General features: G+C 42.8%; 1 pseudogene; it reads left to right on the forward strand.

Annotated features, from left to right (window-relative positions):
* The first annotated feature begins 1,659 nt into the window (after positions 1-1,659).
* Positions 1,660-15,584, forward strand: part of LOC139217283 (TANK-binding kinase 1-binding protein 1-like) — a 30,752-nt pseudogene continuing 16,827 nt past the window's right edge.

The following is a 15,584-nucleotide window of genomic DNA, read 5'->3' on the forward strand; positions in this document are numbered from 1 at the left end:
AGCCTGTCCGTCCTTGGGAGCTGGATCTCTCCTTCACTGTGGTGCTCCCGGAGGTTTCTCTTTTCCCACTGGGTTTTTTGAGTTTTTCCTTCCCGAAGAAGGAGAGTCATAAAGGGCAGGTGATGCCTCGGACTGATCCATTGGCCTCATCAACTGCTGGACTCTTTATTAGATTGTTTGTTCGCTTACACTTGTTTATTTCAGTGAACTTTGTAAAGCACTATGAGACACTCTGTTGTGATATTGGGCTATACAAATAAAATTGAATTGAATTGAATTGAATACACTGAAAACACATGTTCAGCTTCTTCCAAAGAGGTTTACATCCATTAGAAAACCAGCGCCACCCGCTGGTGACCAATGAAATAAGTGCAGAATAAATGTTGTGATATGAAATTATTGTCGTCTATTATTTGTCCTCTACCAAGCACATATTTACACGGAAACTAAAAAGACTCTCAAAGAAGCATCTTGAAGGATTTAAAGGTTAAAATACCCACAACTCAGCTTGGTGTAGTTTGTTTGCTTGGACAGGCATGGAGCCTATTTTTAGACATAGAATTAAAAATACAGCTTTTCCTGTTGGGTTTAGGACATGGCTCCAAGAGACTTTTTTAGGTCTTGGCATGAACCATATACACAGTGAATTTTATACATGTAGGTGAAAGGCTTCATTAAAAAATTGTTGAAATTTTGTATGGGGCGCAGTTGAGCCGTTTTAACAAACCCAAACCCATAAACCAGATCAGATTACACATTTTAAGCCTCCTGGTGTGTGTGCCAAGTTTGGTGAGGTTTGAATCATGTCTGGCCATTTTACAGCAACTTCCAGTTTCATGGCGAAGGAGGCGTGGCCACGTTTCACGAAAGCTCAAGAGCTTCATAACATAGCATCATCAAAGTCTTGGGAATGTTTTCACCAAATTTGAGGTGGTTTGGTGAAGTGTGAACTCTGCCTGGCCTTTCTACAGCAACTTTACAGCAACTTCCTGCTTTGGGAATATTATACCACGCCACGGCCTTAAAGTTTTGTACAGACCTTTGATATCTTTTCATCATGAACATTTTTGCCACACACTGACCGGGTTTGAGGTGGAATGTTTTCACCAAATTTGAGGTGGCTGTGGTTAACCTGCTGGGAAAAAGATGTCCTAGAATAGAACGTGACACTTCCTCCCGCCACTAGGTAGCGCTATGACTATGATTCAACATTGGCCTGTACATGTGTTCAGACCCGGACTGTCATTAAACATTAAGGTCTGGATGTGATGCACCTGCTCACCTAATGTAATCTTTCTAGGGCAAAGCGAAAGGAGGGGGCTTCGGCTTTGAAAACTATCAGGGGGCGTTCTCGAGCCATTTCTGCACGCCAAGACAAAACACCCATAAAATATCACATGTCGAAGTGTCCAAATAATAATAATAATAATAATTATTATTATTATTATTATTTGAATTATGATTGGGTCCTGTGAGTGTTTCACACTCGGGCCCTAATTACATGAACTGCTTTTCCTCTATTGAAAGTCTTCATCTCCTCTCTCTCACTCTCCCCTCCTCGTTGCATTGTCAAAGGGGGAGGGGGAGGCACCAAACACACACACACACACACACACACACACACACACACACACACACAGAAGGCATCATCCACTGCTGATGTCAGACTCCAGTCATGTCGACCCTCCTCAGCACCATCATCTTCATGGATTTTCTACAAAGACGTAAGTAAACCAGCTCTGCCATCATTCGAGTCTTTCCACCCCAGTTTCCCCTGCTGTGTTCGCCGCTGAGATCTGCGTGGATCTCCGGTGATCTTTGATCAAATCACGGTTTTGTAAACAACCTCTCATTAGGATGTCTACTGGTGGGTCAGGCTAGGATGTTTTAGTTCCGCAGCGGTGGAAAAGGCTGTAATGATCATTACAAGGACAGTAGACAAATGCCACGGAGAGAAAGATTACAGGAAATGTGAAAGAGGGGGAAAAGGGGAAAAAACAGCATCGGGTTCGATAAGGTTGATGGAACTCTCTTCAGTCCCACAGATGCGTCGCTGTGGTAATATTCTATGGACTCTAGTATATTTCTGACATGGAGATGAAGGAAGATTTGCAATGAGTGGCGAGTTTTTAACAGAGCTGACACAGGGCAGGCATGCTCATGATGCGTTCAGGTGTTGTTTGGAGCACATAGGCAAGGGTTTTTTTTTTGCATCATGTTACGTAGGGATGCGAGGAAACGCTGCTACAATGTAACCCCCATTTCTCTCTCTCTCTCTCTCTCTCTCTCTCTCTCTCTCTCTCTCTCATACACACACACACACACACACACACACACACACAATAGCAGTATAGCAGTAGCCCCAGCTTCTCTTGCAGTAGCGTACATGTACATCACAGAGATAATTGTTTTCTCTTATGCGTGACAAATTATTCTTATTTCAGAATCCACAACACAATAATAACCATCTGGATGACACAATATTCCGTGTGCTGAATGATAAGTAAGCTTTTTTTTGTAAACCAGCTTTCTCTTTAAAAGTCTATTTAAACAATCCAGCCATTATCTTCCTCAACCTAAAGAAGAAGTCTTTTGACATCTATTCTGCTTATCTGTCGGGGGTGGGGGGTGGGGGGCTGGAGCCAATCCCAGTTGACTTTGGGCAAGAGGCGGGGTACACCAGTCAACCACAGGGCCAACACATGGAGAAAGATAACAGTTCAATTTATGGGCAAGTCACCAATTATCACGTTATAACATCACTGAAATCAAATACCTCAGCTCTCAGATGTCAAAAAGGAAGGAGGAGCACAACCGGACTTAAGACTGTCTGTCCTTCTCAACCCCCAAACAATTTGCACGAGTATATAAAGAGGTTGACTGAAACCTACTTCGTTTTACCCGGCAATTTTCCTTACTACACTTTCCTTTTAATCTGAAAAAATAAAACTAGCTGGAGGTGGGTGGTCTACTCCATCGTTCTCTGGTACAGCAGTTGGATAAAGTCCAATAGGGCCAAGAGTAGCAGAGAGCTTGTGGTTGGCTGTAAAAGCAGTAATGTTTGATGCAAAAGGTAGAGGGAGTTAAAGGAGTTTGGAGAGCATGTTTTAAGTTCATGTTTGTGTGCACATGTGTGGGAGGAGAGGGCAGAGAATGACCCACAACACTACAAAGTATCCCAAAGTGTACCTAAGACCTGACCAAAAATACATCTAATATGATATGGGAAAAGACCTACAATTCTCAGAGGGATGCAAGTTTAGGTCCTTCTTTTAGGAAAAAAAACACTTATTTGAACACAATCTCAGTCAAAGGGTCCCTGTGGAGTAAGGATAGCAATCACAAGTAATTGTTATTAAGGAAGTATTTCATGTTTCATATTTATATACATTATATGGACCATGCATGAAAATATCATTTCTTTTGTTTACCAAAAAAGTTGTTCACAGGTGAAGAAAATGCACAGTATGCCTGCAGTGACTTTGCTTGTGTTTGGGTCAGTTAGACCACAGACAGGTTGAACTCCCTGCTAGAGCTTTTATATTAAACTTAATCTTAAAAATGCTCATTTAGAATTTGAGATTGACAGTGCTGTCAACACTAATCACAGATACATTGCATAAGAACCATGTTTACAATAGTACAGCATAAGTATTGCATCATTTTTGCCACAGACTACCAAACAGACATGTTCAGAACCTTCATAAATCAGTATGGTGTAGTCGGCCTACATCATTACAATCAGTGGTGATGCAGGCCATATAACTGCAAACAGGTTTTAACACATTTTAAATGTTTGTGAAGCATTTCTAATGCTAAGGAAAATAAATACAGTCAATGTCCTCATAATCATGGGTGTGTTACATGTTGCAAAGGTCACATGACTACAGTAGCAGGACAAAAAGTTCTCTGAAAGGCCTTGTTTTCATCACCTCCCTCACCCTTTTCCCCTTCTCTCTCTATCTCTTCTTTGACTATCTCTCCCACTCTCTTCATGTCGCATTCTGTCGTCCTCAGTTATTCTAATCTCCTCTCATCTCTGTGTCTCTGTCACCCTCACTTTAAGTCTTCCTCTCCCTTTGTATGTGTGTGTGTGTGTGTGTGGTCACAAACACACACAGTGAATTAGTCTTCAGCTGTGCTCACAGATATGGTGCCATGTCCTCGAGCTTTCTGGTAGCAGCCACTTTTTTTAGAACCTTTTTATGTAACCTTTTTTATACCACATTAGGACGCTTTATTGAGATGAATTGTACAAAATGTCAAGTGATTGAGATACATGTTCACTGAAGTTTTACCAGTAACATGTCATAACACAGTAGCAGTTGGAACTGAAGTTTATTAAGGCTAGTCACAGCAGGTGACAGATCTCTGTCCCCACTGTCCATTGAGCATTTGCTGCTTGGTGTGCTGTGTCCCTTTCATTTTAAAGTTTTTTTTTCAATTTTGCACACTACTTTTTAATTCTGCTACTAAAACTAAATGGACACACCCCATACCTCTAGTTTGTCTTACAGGCTCATATTTGAAATCTTTTTTGAAAGAGGAAATGCAACTGTTTCACAGGAGCAGCATGCTTCATAACCTATAAGATGAATTTCATGTGTAAAATTAGTGAAGAGCCTCTTTTGAGAGCATAAATCACTGAGTTGAGACACTAGTTCCATAGTAATACAATTACAGTTATCTTATACAGTCTTACAGTTATGATAAAGATGAGCCAAAATGTAAATGCTTTAAAAATGGCTAGCTTCATCAAAAACTGATCAGTTCATCGTTGGCCCCTGGTCTAACTTTTCACCATTCATCATTCATAACTTTTGCGAAATCCAGCTAACAGAAAGAATCATGGTGGAAAAGCTGGTGGAGGTAGCAAACTGATGTGTAATACTGTAAATTAAAAAAGGCGATGTTAAACTCTATTTTAATGACATTTTAACCTTTTTCTTTGTATAATTTCTGAATGTTGAAAAAAATATCTTATATTAATATAGTAAATGTAATGCAATGCTGATGGTTACAGTATCACAATTGGTCAACATGTGTTCCATCACTGCATACACTATATGATGAGACAGTCCAGTGGGTTTTGTGTTGACTGCAGGGGGTTGTGGGTAACATGGCCTGTTAGTCCATTAATAAATGAAACAGCCATGTGATGAAGACATATGGCCCCGTACTGTTCTGCCCTTGGCTGGTACTATATGCGCTCCTTCAAAAATAGTCAATAGAGTAGAGTGAATTGAGTTGAAAATTGAGAGGGAGATATAGAGGGAGAGCTGGATAGATAGACAACAGACACAATGAGTGTGTGGGCTGGATGTGTGTGAGAGACATAGTCTGTGGGATGTAAGAGTGGGTGTTACCTGCAGAGAAATGCTTTGACCTCTATCCCTCTTTGGTTCTGCAGTTGCCTTTAGGCACTACACACACACACTAAACGTAGGAGTATTAGCATTTCAGTGAAGGAGACAGATGGAGAGTTAGATTTGTGAGTTGCCTCAGTTGAAATGATCACAATTATACAATGATCACTCTTGGCTTAGTCACTGGTCTAAGAACGGTAGCTGGTCTTTGAGCACTGCACTATGGCAGCTGCCACTCTTGATAGTAAGGATGTGTGAAATGCACAAGGCTCATCAAGGTTAATTAAGTGTAAATTAATCATTTAGCAATTTTGTATAGACAGATTTCTTGTTGACAAACAAACCAGGCTGCGTTCACAGCAGAGAGTAGAAAAAACATCATCACAATGTAATGATAATGTCATTATGCACATTTTAAGTGTTTATAAATGACGTAAGTTGCAGAAAACAAGTCAAAATACTGTTTAAATGGTACGTTTGTATTTGTAAGTTTGTCTTTGTCAAAAAACTTTTTACTACATGCCTGTCTTCTTGTCAGCTCTGGCTAGCTAACCCAATACCGGGATTCCATTGAGAAACGGCAGCTAGTAGCATTGATGCTAAGACTCAGAGCTTTTCCTATGAGCTAAGTAAGTGGCGGCTTAGGGCCCCGCAGCCACTGGAGGCTGAATTGGCAGATTTTATTTGATGTAATTTCACTTTATTGTCAGAACATTCTCCTGAAATTTGTCTTGTGTTTCCAAGCATTCAGTGTTGAAGAAAATACAATACAAACATTTAACCAGACAACAACAATAGTGTAAACATATACCATATCAGACACTGGTAATAAGTGGCTACAGTGCAATCCATCCAGTCACTTCCTTTTACATTTAGTGCTTAGTTCACACAGAACCTCTGAGCCCTGCTGAGAACCCAAACTGTGGTTTAACAGTTAGATAAACAAAAGAGTTCCACACTCTGAATCTTCTTGTTAATGGCAAAAGCTGATATCCCTGAAATAATAATAATAATATGAGAGTTGTCAGATGTAATATTACCTGGCAGAGACAAAATTCTTTTGATGTATGCAGCTTGAAAATTTAAGCATTTGACCCACAATCTTTGAGCAGATGCGCAGCAGTCTGGCTAGTCAAGCTTTAAGCTGAAGTCTGAGAGAACTTAATAAGTCATGACAAGTGAGTTCTTTTTGCACCACTCCACTAATTTATCTGTACAGTACTGATGAAGACTAGGATCATCACAATAGAAATTAAATACATCTGATTAACTTTAACTATATGTTAACTATATGTAAGAAATGGATGGTACCAGAAGATCTAGTAAGGAGTAATCTCATTTGAATCATCGGTAAGAGCTCTGGCTGTAAAATGTAAGAAGAGAGCCCTAGCTATAGTTTTAGGCTTGTTTAAATGCTTTCGTACCAGGTGCATCAGTGTTACAACTGCATCTTCTGTGCTACAGTTCTGCTTATATGCAAACTGGTAACTTTGTAGTTTGCCTCTTACAGACATAGTGAGCTGCTGAACCACAATTTTCTGTAGAGCTTTCATTAAAAAACAGGGGTTAAGGCCACAAGACAATATCCTTAGGATTCTTTGGAAGGGGTATTACATATGACGTCTTCCACATTTCAGGTAGTATGTGAGTGTCTAAAGAACACTGAAAGATAGGCTGCAAATGTTTTCAAAATAAATGTGCTGAGGTTATCTGATCCTGACCTTCGTCTGATTTAAATGTTTAAAGGTTTCCTGACCTCCTCAACAGAAACTTCAATTCTATCTGACTGCACAGGTCCAGCTGAATCATTTATGTTAACAGCATGATCTAAATAATTCCCTTTATTAAGAGAAAAAATGTTCAGTTAATTTGCAAACTGTGCCTCATTATCTGCCGCTAATGTTTTCAGAGTGGTTGTCATTGCCTTCACAGTTTTTGTTGTTGTTACTTCTCTAGTACTTTTCTAACCTTTTTTAGTTGTAGCTTGTGCACCGTCCTTGCCTCTTGCAATTTCCCCCATAAATCTTTTTCCACACGCTTTAATTCTCTTGTGTGCTTTAAGTTTTTCCATACTGTCAGATGACCACACTCTGATGACTTTTCTCTCTGGTTTACTGCTTTTCAGTTTAGACTTGCAAGTTTGTACAAGATGGACCACATTATTATCTGAGTTAGCTATTGGTGGTCTTATCCTTGACACACATGCCCCCTCAACATTTATAAAGCATTTGTCCAACATATTATCCTTTAAATTATTTAAATTAAAGTCCTGGCATTGTTAGATCCAATCTATAATGGTTCATGTCTCCAACAATAATTGCTGTGGCCTCTGGATGTCTGAAGGGTCTTGGAGTCAAGTATAAGATCTCAACGTCTTTGTCACAAATCCTGTCATTCACTGTGTACTGACAACACCATCAGTAATTTATATAGACACAGATCCCACCACCTTTGCTTTTAAAATAGCCAAAATCTCAGGCAAAGTTGGGTACTGAAAAGTGTAATCAAGTTTCCATGAAGCATAGCAAGGATGCCTCCTGAAAAGCTAAACAGTACCTTGCCTGAGCACGGATCTCTTCGGTGTTTATTGACCTGAGGTTTGTGAGGATCATAGACTGAAGTGGTGGCCTTGAGTACTGCAATTGCAAGCGCCTCTGGGCACTACCTCTCATTCATGATAGCTCAACAAACAAGGATCAGCATGCTGGTTTGATCCAAAAGTGGCAGCCTGCCTGTGGGCAGGGCTTCCCCAGTCTGTGAACGTAAAAGGTAAACATGTCTAAAGAATTTACCCATCAATATACAAGACACAACCAGAGTGAACCACCGCAGCCAAAATGTTTAGATAAAAATGTTGGAGTAGACTTTGTGCAAACTTGCAGGCTGGTTCACCTCAGACTCATCTCCTGTTAATCAAGAATGCTAAATGAAGCTAGCTTAGGCTGTTACCTTGAAATAGATGGCCCAGAATATAACCTACCAACAAATTGTATGAGAGTGTCCTTTTTTTTAACAGAGTGTGTCTGGAGGAAAAGTTCCTGTAAAAATGTGTGAAGTCCAGATGCTGAGAGCTTCTGTTAACCAGAATAGCTGCTGAAGAGATGTGCGCTGTTTGAAAAAACAATAGCAGAGTACAAGGATGAATTTTGTTACTCAAAAGAGGAGACTAGTGACAATGGAAACGTTACTGGACACTGTTTTCAGCCCTGAAATCCTACACAATCCTGGTCCTGCTGGAGATGAGCTCTTCCTTTGACACCACTGATCATACTCTCCTCCTAAACCGCCTGGAAAACACAAAGACATCCTTGGTGTTGCACTCTACTTGTTCACCTTATATTTAACTGGAAAACACTTAAATTGTCATTCTTTCATCTATTGACTGATTCTGTCATCAATTTTAGGTCCCATCCTCTTCTTTCTTTACATGCTCCCTCTGGGTGAAATCACACGTGATCATGACATTCAGTTTCATTTGTATGCCGACAACTTGCAACTTTACTTGCCAATAAAACCTAATGACAATGCCAGCCTTCATACCCTTCATGACTGCTTAGCAGACATAATAAGTTGTATGTTTGACAACTTTCTCAAGCTCAACAACACCAAATTTGAGGTAATCCTTTTTGCCCCTCCCCAGGGCTCAGATTGATAATGCCCTCATTGGTCCACTAGCTTCAAATTTAAAGCCCTCTGCCAGAAATCTTGGTGTAATCTTTGACTCTGATCTTAAACTATACTTCCTGGTAAAAAAGGTTATTAATGAGTTTCCTCCTGGTGATTTTTTGCGGCAGGGGATCAGGGAGGTACATGGCGGCAGATGGGAAACACCAAACCTTTTGGCTGGCGGGCTCATTGGGCTCCGGGTGAAAACACACACACATGTGCACGTGCACATACACACACTGATTTTTTATCTGATACCTCTGGTAGGACATAGGATTGGCATATTTATTGCCATTAGTGTGAAGTGGCAAGTGCAAAGTGACTTACTGAGCTGACATGGCCACTAGCCTTTTTCTATCTGTCTGCTCAAAGACCAATCTGTGTTTTCTGTGCTGCATTTCCCAGAGATCAACTTCAACTCTTTGTTTTCCTCTCCTACAGCTAACTGATGATGGATCTGTTCCGCAGAGGAGAGCTGGGGCTGCTCGGAGGAGGAGAGGGGCTGAAAGATGACGTGGGCATTTCTGGGATCACTTGGTCAGCCAATCGGCTGCCGGAGGACATGTACCCGGCATCAGGGTTGGCCCTGGCTGCTGCCTATCATGACATCAAGACCCGGTTAGCCAGTTTGGAGAGGGAGAACAGCAGCATTAAGAGGAAACTCAAACACTACGAGGTCAAGGTAGATAGCAGCACACAACCACATGATACACACAGGAAGCACACATTTATACACAAAATAGAATACAATAGATTGGAGAGTTTTGGAATGCATAACTGAGTGCATAGCTTTCTGGAAAGTCAAACTCCTCTGGTGAGTGAACAGGACGTTCACAGTCTGATAGAGAGCGGAGTGTTTGGAGGTGTCCCCGCTGTCGGTGCCCTCAATGTGGATCACCGTGTCCGGTGTTCCGCTGTTCATCCCCAACGAGCTGTTGGAGAACGAGCTCCGCAGGTTTGGTAAATTTGCCAGTGGATTTAAAACTGTCAGTTTGGGATGTAGAGATCCCAAACTGAAGCATGTCCAGTCTCTGAGGCGGCAGGTGTACATGTTCCTGGACTCGCCCACACAGACCCTGGAGGTGTCTTTCAGGGTGAAGCACGGGGAAGGCTCATACATGGTGTACGCTAGTTCAGGCTACATGAAGTGTTTTGAGTGTGGTGATGTGGGACACAAACGGTTTGCGTGTCCGCACAGGCAAAGTTCAGGTGAGGCGGCTGAACCCGCGGCTCGTGCTGTGGCCGAGCCGGTTGCCACCCGCGGTGCCGCCCGTTTCTAATAGTGCTAGTTTGGATAAGGAGGAAGAGGCTCAGGCTAAGGAGGCCACAGAAGGCCAGAGCAGTGCTGAACCGCTGCCTCCAGTGTTAACTGAGGAAGCTGCTTCCACCAGGGAAAGAAGTCCCAATGATAATAAAGTGAGTGAAGAACAGAATGTAGAGGCTGTAGCTAACAGCCAGTGATCAGGTGAGGGAGAGGACATGGAGTTTGACTCTGAGTCAGACACTGTGTCCATCAGTGAATGTCTTGGGAAAAATGCAGACCTCTATTCTTTGGAGGAAATCAATGGTTTTCTTGATGGAACATATAAAAAATCTGAGAAAAGTGGGTGATTATTTTAGTGACACTGACAAATTTATTCATTCAGTTGGGGCACTAAAGAGACTTGTTGGTTTCGACCTCTTAGATGAGAGAAAACGCTTCAGACTTAAAAAACACATCACGACACTCAGGAAAGCAACGAAAGGGAGAACTGTTAGGACCAGGACCACGAAACCATGATCATGATCCACCTGGTGCTTCTTCACTGCTGTCTCCTGGCTGTTTCCTGTCTGCTCCTCTTCTCCACCTCCCCTATGAAACATCTAAACATGGGGTATCTAAGCATCAACGGTGGCAGAGACAGACAGAAAAGAGCCTTCATTTCCGAAACAATCAATAATAAAAATATAGATGTCTTGTTTTTACAAGGAACCCACTCAGATTCAGTGGATGAGGTGGACTGGAGGTTATGGTGGGAAGGTCCATGTTCCCTCAGCCATGGAACCAGCCTTAGCGCTGGAGTAGCTCTTCTTTTTAGGGCGACTGCAAACGCTAACATTTTATCTGCTACTGAAGTAGTGAAAGGGCGACTACTGATTGTCAAGGCAGAAATCCAGAACTCCACCTTCTGCTTTGTAAGTGTGTATGCCCCAAATCAGGGAGCAGCAAGAGTTTCTTTGAAAAACTGCGGGATGAACTCAACAGTCATCACCAGGATCACCTGATTGTTGGTGGAGACTTTAAATGCACTTTAGACTTTACTATGGATCGAACAGGTGAGGAGCCTCACCCACAGTCTTCTCAAACCTTAAAGACTGATCACTCAGTTGGACTTGTTGGATGCTTGGAGGGTCAAGCATCCACAAGCTAGACAATACACATGGATTTGGGTTATTAACAACAGGGTGAGTGCAGCCAGATTAGATCACATCTATGACTCCCAAAACCTTAGACCAAGATTGGTGCAGAGTTGCATAAATCCAGTTGGCTTTACTGACTACCATCTCCAGTACACCTCCAACTCAACTGCAAGGATTAAAGCTGCAGTTGAGGAGCTGGAAAACTCCATTAAAAACAGTGAAGAGGGATTACACGGGGATCCGGATCCTACCTTGGGCCGCACACTACAGAGGAAGAGGCTGGAGCTGAGCTCTTTCCTGCAAGAGAGAGTGAAGGGAGCGCTGGTGAGGTCGCGGTTTCTCCAGCTTGGCGATATGGATGCCCCAAGCTCCTTCTTCTTAAATCTGGAGGGATCTGTGGCACAGAGGAGGCGGATGACCTGCCTGGGGGTCCCAGGGGGTGGAGTGACCGCTGATCTGGATGGGATGTGGAGCCTGCGGTGGATTTCTGTATTTCCCTCTTTGGAGGGGACCAGTGCTGCGTGGAGAGCCGTAGGGGGCTCCTGGGGGGTCTTCCCCAGCTTGGTGTGGAGGAGAGAGCTGCTCTGGACTCTGTGCTGTTGTTGTATCTCTTCTGATGCCGATGATGTGCAGTTGATGAAAGGAAACTTCCGCTGACAACGACTTAGTGAATAAAATAGGTTTATTGCAACAAGGTCAGTTGTCTAACAGGCACCATGGAAGCCTGGGAAGACATTCAGCCAATTGTAGGAACAGACAGCGTAACCCCCAGCCGAATCTGCTGTCTCTGTCCCCGTCTTCTCCTGAGCCCATTCTCTGGTCATCTTTTATACTTCTTCTTGACTTCCTAGCTTGACAGCTGATGTCTTTGTTAAAAATTTACAGGAATGCACCAAAATACTTACGACCATCTGTACCCAAATAAGGAGGTAAAATCAATCACTCCTGTCGAGTTCATGCTTCCTTTAGATAGACAGACACCAACAGACACAACCATAAACACCAAGTGAACGCAATCATAAATACCACTCTTTAGATGCACCCATCAGATACTACACTGTCTCTGGAGGAGTTGATGGTTGCTGTCAATCAGATGACTTCAGGACGGGCACCAGAGATTGACAGTCTCTCCTAAGAGTTTTATAAACGGTTTTTGGAACACGCAGATTATCAAACAGTGGACAATGTGCAGGCTTTTGTTCACAGGTGGATTGTTGGGGGCTTTCTGTGTTCTGTAGGAGGAGGTGGAGAACTGTTGCTGGACTTTTTGATTTTTGATTACAGTAGCACTTCGTTTTAGTTTGTATTGACGAATGGTTTTGTTGTATTTCAGGGATATTTTTTTCTCTTAGTTTGCTTTAATAGTGATGGTCTCTCTGTGATTTGTTTGTACCCTGCAATGATTTATTAAAGGGACCTTTAAAACCAAAACCTCTCCTCTCCTACCTTCCAGTTTCCTATGATCAGTGAATTTGAAGAGGAGAGGATACTATGCTGTTCCTGTGAGCCCATCGAAGATACCAGTGTAATCCAATCAGAGACCACCAACCTACAACAGAGGATAAACTCTCTCACTCAGGAGGTAAGATTATTGGTGTCGCACTTACCCAAGTCACTGTAGATATCTGGGAACAAGGACATTTTTACTCCCAGCAGTAACTACATACAGTCAATTGAAATACCTTCAACAGAATGTGTCCCTGTGATAACACGGACACTGAAAATCAAGCAAAAATGTGTCAGGAAGAAAGCAGCTCCAGTGTTTTCAACATATACTCTCATGTCATAAACTCTTGTTGTAACATAAGTGCTAAAGTGCTGGTGTCTTTTGACAGTTACTGAACATCTTCAGGTGGAGTTAAGTGTGAAAGCACTTTCAGCAATCAAAAATGCTATAAAAAGGTGCCATACAAGTACAGCCATCTGGACTGGAGTTGAGCTGTATAAAGCTGTATAAAAATGTCAGCCAGACACACCCCTGAAACTACACACAACTGTGTTGTGTTTGGTGGAGGAGCAACAGATACACACAAAATATATGTACTGGCCATACAGTTGGCTCAGACCCATTACATTTTACAAAATTAACAAGTTACACCTACCTATATTATATGACCAATATAGCACTAAAAATGTACTATTTACACTCGATTACACTTTCTATTAGCATTTCAATAAGGCTCAACACAGCCTGATTATAGATAATGATATGAATTTACTATTTGGAGCAGAGGCTCAACAACATGGAGGACTCAAATGCAGGACACCAGGACGCTTTTAGTCAGGTAACAGAGGTTTTAATGATACACAAGATTAAACAATACTTTCTAAATACAAGGCAAAGGTGTAGCAATACTTTCCTTGGATAGACAGACCACATGAACGCTTGACACGAGACAAGACGATCTGGCACAGGACAAAGGGAGACGCAGACTATTTATACATGAGGTAATGGGGAACAGGTGGAAACAATCAGGGTGGGTCAGACAATCACAAAGGCGGGAAACACACAAAGGCAGGAAGTAAAGAGGGAAAGAGGTTTTCAAAATAAAACAGGAAGTGAAAGACAAGACTAGGCACAAGTGAACTTGACAAACTTAACAGACACGACGAGACATAACAGTACCCCCCCACTAGGGCCGGCTCCTGACGGCCCAGGAGTGTCAGGGTGACACCTGTAAAAATCCTTGATGAGGTCCTGGTCCAAGATGTATCCGGCTGGGACCCAGGACCTCTCCTCCAGGCCGTAGCCTTCCCAGTCCACTAGGAACTGACGTCCCCGACCCCTCTTTCGGACGCCCCACAGCTTCTTGACAGTGTACACCTGGCCCCCGTCGACCATCCGAGGCGGCGAAGGTGGTTTGGTAGGAGGGACCATGGGACTGTCTTTGACTGGTTTTATTTTGCTGACATGAAATGTAGGGTGGACCTTGAGTGACCTGGGTAGACGTAGACGGACGGAAACAGGGTTAATTAAAGCTGCAAGCAGCGGTGGAGGGCCCTCGCACCTCCGTGCACGTCGGGGTATGCAGCGGCTTCGTCCCGTTGCCAGACTCCGACCCTTCCACATGGCTCAGAATTTGCATGTATGTCGGAGAGCGTGTGAAAGAGTTACACATCACTTCCTGTGTCCCCTATGTTGCTCTAGAGAACAGCCGCTAATGCCATCCTATATTCCAGTATATGAAGTGCTGACTACACTGTGACGGTCTTGAGGCTTTTCTGACTAAACATGAGAAGTGTGAAACACACTGGAGAATCTACACTGAACTTAGAAGAACTTTCCGTGCCATGGCGAGACACTAAACTTTGACAGCTCACCACGCCCAAACCGTAAAAGTTATGTCAAAGCTTTAAATAACTTTTCATCGTTGATATTGTTTCTACCAGCTGACCAAGTTTGAAGTCGATCGCTTCAACCCCCTCGGACTAGTTCCCTCATTTACGACCCCAGTAAATCGCTGAAATGTTTACCCTTAATTCAAAATGGCCGACTTCCTGTTGGGTTTAGGCCAACGCTCCAAGAGGCTTTATTGTAGGTCTCATTGTCCTGCATAAATATACCAAATTTGGTACATGTAGGTGAAACGTAGCCCTGGGGCTAGTTCGTCAAAGTTTTGTTGGGGGCGCCGTAGAGCCATTTTGCCCCACGCAAACATGTGAACCAAATCAAATGACTTATTTTGGGCCTGACATGTATGCCAAATTTGGTGAGTGTGCATGCATGTTTAACCTTCAAAACAAACGTCACTTTTCATGGCGAACGAGGCGTTGCCACGGGGACAGCGTTTGACGAAACCTCAAGAGCTTCATAAGTTTGCATCATCCACGTCTTGAGAATGTTTGGCCCAAATTTGAGGTGTGTGTGGTTAACCTGCTAAGAGAGAGAGAGATGTCCGAGAAAAAAACGTGCACTTCCTCCTGCCACTAGGTGGCGCTATGACTATGGTTAAAAATTGGCATGTACATGTCTTCAGAGCCAGACTGAATCAAACTGTATAAATTTGGTGAAGACCTTGTACAGTGGAGTTACAGCACTTTTAATGCTCATGATGAAGGAAAATTTTCGATCGAAGGTTGCTGCGTCGCCACGGCAGCAGCTTTTGATTTAGACTCATGGTGTTCGCTCCGGACCAACATCAACATCTTGAG

This window comes from Pempheris klunzingeri, chromosome 17 (genome assembly GCF_042242105.1).
Source record: "Pempheris klunzingeri isolate RE-2024b chromosome 17, fPemKlu1.hap1, whole genome shotgun sequence".
NCBI lineage: Eukaryota > Metazoa > Chordata > Actinopteri > Acropomatiformes > Pempheridae > Pempheris > Pempheris klunzingeri.